Consider the following 7229-nt stretch of genomic DNA (forward strand, 5'->3'; position numbering starts at 1 on the left):
GATTTTACAGTGAAACACGCTGCAAAAAATGCTTTTCTTACTTACATTTTTTCTCTTGTTTCCAGCCAAAATATCTAAAAAGTCTTGTTTTCAGAAAAAACATGTCAAAATTAACTGAAACAAGCAAAATAATCTGCCAATGTGGTAAGAAAAATAATCTTGTTTTCTGTTTGAAATGAGATTATTTTGTTTACCCCATTGGCAGATTATTTTGCTTGTTCTAAGCAAAAACTCACTTAATTTTGACATGTATTTTCTGAAAACAAGACAATAATTTTTACTTGTCTAGAAAATCCTTCTTGAGATATTTTGGCTGAAAACAAGAGAAAAAAACTAGGTAAGAAAAGCATTTTCTTGCAGTGCATGACCTGGGCAGCTTTTTTTGAGATTCACCTAATTAACTAAACTCCAACATTAAATTCCTTGCAAATGCAGTATCTAGCTGTAGTTAGTTCACTAGATTTAGTTTACGGTCCTGGTAAAACCATATCTGTACAGAAAAGGAAATGCACCTAGACATTCTGCAGCTGATGGAAGGAAGTTGTCAGTTGCACTGCAATCGAAAGCAGCAGTTTTTTTCTTGTTTGTGGTATTGTCACAAGCCACACCTTCAAGAAGCTGTTTTACTGTGTATGCAGTACTTGGTTCCCAAAAAGTAGCCTATTCGAAAATTAAAGTCTCATTTAAAGGTGCACGTCATTACATTGTGCAGAAAATATCAAACCAGTTGCATATTATTCTTGCTTTCTTATCTAATGCGATGACATCTAAGCATTTTAAAGTGTGATTTACAGGGTTAGTTCACACAGAAATGAATGTTTTTTTTCATCGTTTAGTCACTCTCATGCTATTCCAAACCTGTATGTGACCCTGGACCTCAAAACCAGTCATAAGGGTAAATTTTTCGAAATTCAGATACATCAGCTGAAAGCTGAATAAATAAGCTTTCCATTGATGTATGGTTTGTTAGGATAGGACAATATTTGGCTGAGATACAACTATTTTAAAATCTAGAATCTGAGGGTGCAAAAAAATCAAAATATTGAGAAAATCGCCTTTAAAGTTGTCCAAATGAAGTTCTTAGCAATGCATATTACTAATCAAAAATTAAGTTTTAATATATTTACGGTAGGAAATGTACAAAATATCTTCATGGAACATGATCTGTACTTCATATTCTAGTGATTTTTGGCATAAAAGAATAATTGATCATTTTGACCCATACAATGTATTTTTGGCTATTGCTACAAATATAGACTGGTTTTGTGGTCCATGGTCCCGTATGATTCTCCTTCCTTCCTTGGTTACCTCTGTCTTCCATTAAAAAGTATGCTTACAAAAGAAAGAACATGCCACATAGGTTCGCAAGAACATGATCGCGAATAAATGATAGAGTTTTAATTTTTGGACGAACTATCTCTGTCTAAATATTTTTAGTCTAAACTCAAATTTGCCCCTTCCTCTTTTCCATAGAGTACATTTTTTACATTTTTTATTTTTAGCAGATTGTACTCTCATATGTTATATAATGGAGCAGATGTTAGACATTATGCAACATCATGAGTGAAAGCAGTACTTCTTCTGGGCAGCAGTGTTCATGGAAAGAGGAAGTTTCTGACACAAAGTCTCGTGTGGTTTGAGGAAGAATGCTGACATCATCACTGCTCCAGACTCTTATGAGAACACTTATTCTTACAATAAACACCCCAATCATGTGATTTAATGCTTTTCTGAAGACATTGTGTTCAGTTTGCGTCCTCTTGGGTCATTCCTTGAGGGACCCATAATGCTTTTGGTAATAGACTCTGGTCCAAACTGACCTGAATGTCAAAACTTCAGTGTGAGTGGATGTGCAAGCGACGTGAGAAACAGCCCTTTTGGCATCTCGCTCTCTCTTTTTTTTGTCGATATTGTTTACAGCCTCCTATGCTGAGTGTGTGAGCTGTGCAAATGATAAATCACACTTTCTCCAGTGAAAAAGAAAAGTGACAACCAAAAGACTGAATGTGAAAACCGGGTTGGATCTTGAAGCAAAATTTGAAACCATTTTCTTTTCATACCATTTTCACAAACTGGCTAAAGTTAATATGTGATACACTTATGGTACATTTATATCGTTTTAAAAGACATTGTGCATTAATGCATTTAGAATGCCCTCATGCTGCATTAGAAATGCAGGCTTCATCTGGTGTTATATTGTATCGTACTCTTAAAAGTTACAACCACAAATAGGCAAGTATTATAATGTAATGCAACTGTTGTTATGATTATTTATTAGATAATACAACATATTATAAGTTTATAAGGCATTATGTATGCATTATAATGCACCAAGAACACCCTTATAATGCATTATAAATACAGGCCTCATAGAAAGTGTTATGGAAGATAGAATTTTTTTTTTTGCGTTTCTGCAATTTCTGTGGTGGTTGCACACTAACCCAAGTCCAAAAAAAAAAAAATTCTAAGTAATTTTCTAGTACGTCCCTAGAGTTGGCTTCAATACATGGGGCATTTTCACCTCTTTGTTTTGTTTTGCTTTTTGTCCACCAATTAAAACTTGTAAGACAGATTACTTAGAAACATAATAGCACATGAGCAAACACTACTAAATATAAGAATGGTTACTGGTTAATAGTTACACGTTCTAAATGCAATAAACTACTATACTAAGTAGTCCATACAAAGATTTATGGCACTGGGTGACAGCTGACAGTCCCAGCTGAACCTCGGGGTCTCTGCTGCATCCCATCTATGAATATACAAACAGATTTGGCTAGAATGGACGACTGGCGATTTCAGCATGACTGCTGTGACAATGTCCGCCTCTATTGATATGAAAACAGACAAATTGGCCCACTCCTGTTTTGCATTTCAAATAGACACTAAAAGGAAGCGGTTCTTTAAGTAGATGGCATTTTGTACAAAAGAAAACAGGTGCTTTAAAGCATCCTTCTGCTGATTGCCTAATTAGAATGTAGGCAAGAAAATGTGCCTGTTTTGTGCATCTTGGAAGCCCCCCAGCAAGATAGATCCAGGCGTCTTTGTTTACAGAGGCTTGTCATCTGTTTGATGCAATGCTTTGCTGAAGTACACCCTAGAGAGCTGCACTGTGCACAGAGCAATGATTGCATTAAGACAGTGCAACGCTGCGCAACACATGCTGCTTATGCAACAAAAAGAAGAAGAAGAAAAGAAGAAAAAAAAAAGGTAAACACAAGTAAACTGTAGACCAAGAAACAAGCTTCTAATCTCTGTTTATGCCAGCCAAACCCATTAAGAAGTCTGGGTAATTATATTCCAAGACAAACAGTACAAACTCATTTTTCTTCCTGGAATGGAGTGCAGGCAAGTTCATGCACTGATAGTCAGTCGAGCAGGTTATCTGATCTGCCAACACTTCAGCAACAACAGAGTTGGAATACAGCACGGAATGCTGCTATGAACACAGATAAATGTATCAGTACATGTTTAATCACACAGCCGCAAATGCTGTTGTCTGAAACAGGAAGAACAAGAAATTGCAAGGAAATCTTTCGGGTAAATGTCACTCCAAAACAGGGGTGGATTTAGTCAATTGGGGGCCCCAGGCAAAATATAGGAATAGGGCCCTATATATTTGCACACATTTACCTAGATCGACCTTGAGGTTCATTTTTTGTTGTGATGCTTGCTGCTGCACAATGATGCCCCATAATTGTGTCCAATGTTTCTACATTTTTCATGTACTGTACATGTTATAATGGATTTCTTTCATGTTGTACACCACGAAATAGCAATTGATGTACTGTTGAGATACAGGTTTTCACAAAAACTAAATAAACTATAAAATGATAACCCTCACAACTGAGCCTTTAAACCGTTTTTTAAAGAAAAGGGATGAGTCAGAAGTATAAATTATATTAATTTAAAACGGGGTTATGTGGGTGGATTTTCGCATTGGTCTGAACAAAAACTGAAGACTGGATTATTGAAAATGCAAATTCATTCTCTGCCAGTTTTGGAACGTCAGAAATATAGCGGTTTCCCCGGTAACGGCTGTAAACAAAGCAGCGCTCCGCTCATAAACGCTACTTTACCAGATAAAATGAAAACGCCATCGAAACTTTTCTGAAGACAGTCGGTCCCTTCAGAGATTCATTCATATAAAAACTTGAATTAGTGAGAATGAGAAAAGGGAAAAAATATTGACGAGGAAAGTCCACTGATGAGTTACCAGCATAAGCCTATGTGCCTGGGCTCTCCAAAGGTTGTCTAATTGTAAACTTTAAAATACATTTATTTTTAGTTATTTTAACTGCAAATTTAAATGAAACTGAAAAAAATAATGGAAAAGGAAACTATACATTTACATACATATAGGATTGTATCAACAAAAAAAGTAGCTGCGCATGCGTCCTCTACTTGGGTTCTCATAAATGAGTAAGCGGCATTTAAAACAATAAACATATAATACACACTGTTGCTCAATATTTAATTACAGCTTCAGATGCATGATATTTTCATTTGCTACAAGCAAGATACACAAGAAGCACATTCAACTCGGACACGCAGACGGTGTGTTAGCGCTTAATGCGCATCTCGTATATGAAAAGCATTTTAGGAGGCCCTTGGATTTTGGGGGCCCAAGGCAGTCGCCTACCTTTGCCTAATGGGTAAGTCCGCCCCTGCTCATAGTCCTTCATGTTGTCCTTTGGATTCATATTTATCAACTCCAGTCCTCCCAGAATGTTTTAGATGGCTTCCTATTCAACACAGAAGCTAATGAGCTGAATCAGCTGTTGTAATTAGTGAGACATCTAAAGCATTCTGCTATCCTGGACTGGAGTTGAGAAACACTGCTAGATTAGAGTTAATCAATTAGTAAACGTCACTCTTTTTTACAATTAGTTAATTGAACATTGATAAATAAATAAATACATACACACATACATACAAGCATAAATGCATGCACCCCCCCCCCAAGTATTCAGTAATAATATATAGCAATGCTTAAGTATTAAACATGTAGTGACAGTTATTAATTTCTTGCAGATGAGATGGTGCGTATTTTGTCTTAAACCATTTGTATCACTGCCATCTGATGGTTAAAACTTGCCAATGCCATGCTAAAAAAATATAGATTTTTTTTTTTCGTAAAGCAACTATAAAACGAAGTAAAAAAAGTGAAAAAAGTTGAACTGTGTATAATATATATATATATATATATATATATAAACATATTTACTATTATTTTTTACTTTGCCCCTTAACAACTGTGGGAGGAACCAGGATTCCCACTGTGCAGAAAAGAAAAAAATTATACATTAGGTAGCCTGATTTTCTATACCTAAAAAAAACTCAATTAGATTAATTAAATAACTCCATGGGTGCTTTATAATCACTGTACAACCTAACAGTCAAATGTATTAAATGAAATGAGTTCATTTCACTCAAATGTTACTGAGAGTTCATTGCACTTAATAGGAAGAATTATGTGAACTCAATAACTTGATTACATTAAGCAGAACTCAGCAAGCTTTGCTTCAGACTCTGTAAGGAGAGTAACTGTTGAAATTAAATGTTATTTTATGTATTTTTGCACAAGATTAATAAAATGGGAGATCTGTTAGTGTTTATTGTTGTTATGTGGGATGTAAAAAGATTTCACATTTTAGGATTAGGATTTCTAATCAATACAATTAGATTTCAACAACAAAAATAATTGAGAGGAATTTAATTGTATTTTAGGATATATTCTTTTGAGTACCGGAAACCTGTGAAATTTCAGTACTCAACAACACTATTGGTTTCTAAACTTAAATGGATTGCGGCAATCAGTTTCCTCAACTGAACTTGTTTTAGAGTGACAGTTTCTGTAGTTATTGCACTCTAGCTAGTTATTGGCCCTGGGGTCAAAAAAAGTTGAGAACCACTAGTCTAGGAGTTTTTCTTTTGTTTGGTATTCTTTCCTTTATGAACTGAAATGCAACCCACTGAACTGTTTCCAACTGTCTCTCATAGCCTCATTTTCATTCGTGTCAAAGTAACATCAGGTGTTCCCTTTCGATACTTCACTCGTACTGCGTCTGCTTAAGACGCATATGGGAAAAAGCCTTTTTTCTCCTGAACTGAAGCCTTTTTTCATTCACGCAGTGAAACTGCACGGCCATTGGTTCGTGCAGAGCTTAAAAAACGAACCAATGGCTCGGCAGCGGAGCTGCATGAGCCTATGGCGATGAAGCCCGCCAAAGCCCGCCAGAATGGGCGGGGCATCTGGCTATATAAGCGGGCACTCACCACAGGATTCTCAGATTTCTTCTCCTTCAGCGACGACTCTACGTCTCAAGCTGATCCGAAGCCACTCGCCGTTTGACATGCTTTCGCAGCTAGAATCGGGACCTCCCAGCACGGCTGACCTGCTTCTCCGCCGCTCCAGTGATGCAGCAGTTCCGGTCCGGTTCCCCTGCCGCCATCCGGCGACTCACAAAAGAGCTTCTAAAAGAGCATTGGCGTTGTTGCAAATGCCGCGCCGTTACTGCGGTTCGTGTGGGTCTCCCCTGCACACCGATGACGGCCACACGGAGTGCGTTTCCTGCTTGGGGAAATCCCATGACGGCCCAGAAACCGCGTGCCTCGCTCTCGCCGCAGAGAGAGTACTCACCCGTCCTTTTCTCCAGGTCTGATCAGCGACCCTCTGCTGGTGCGAGCGACCTGATCTCATTCGGGGGAAGTGGGGACGAGCTGCTCCATGACAGCATGTCATTAGCAGCGTCGGATGCAGAGGAGCTGTTGGGCTCGGTAAATGACCCCACCCCCTCGCCATTATCCGCGCCCAGCGCCACCAAAGACGGGACGGATACCGAGCTTCTCCGTATCCTATATCCTCTCCAAAGCGGTTGAAGAGCTGGGCTTAGAGTGGTCCCCGCCAGAAGAGCCCTCTCGCAGCCATCTGGATGAATGGTTCCTGCCGGGGCGCCGCCAGGCCCCTTGTCAGCGTGCTTCTCCATTTTTCCCGGAGGTCCACGACGAGCTCACCAGATCATGTTGCGCTCCCTACTCCGCCCGCCTCCGTACTGCCTCTTCATCCGCCCTCACTTCCATTGACGGCGCTGAAGAAAAAGGGTACGATAAGCCACCTCCCCTGGATGAGTCAGTGGCCGCGCATCTCTGCCCGCCCACAGCCATCGGCTGGAGAGCCGATGGGACCACTTCAGCTATCGCTGGACGCGCCTACACCTCAGCTGGGC

The sequence above is a fragment of the Sinocyclocheilus anshuiensis genome, unplaced genomic scaffold (assembly GCF_001515605.1).
Source record: "Sinocyclocheilus anshuiensis isolate Anshui unplaced genomic scaffold, SAMN03320099.WGS_v1.1 scaffold846, whole genome shotgun sequence".
NCBI lineage: Eukaryota > Metazoa > Chordata > Actinopteri > Cypriniformes > Cyprinidae > Sinocyclocheilus > Sinocyclocheilus anshuiensis.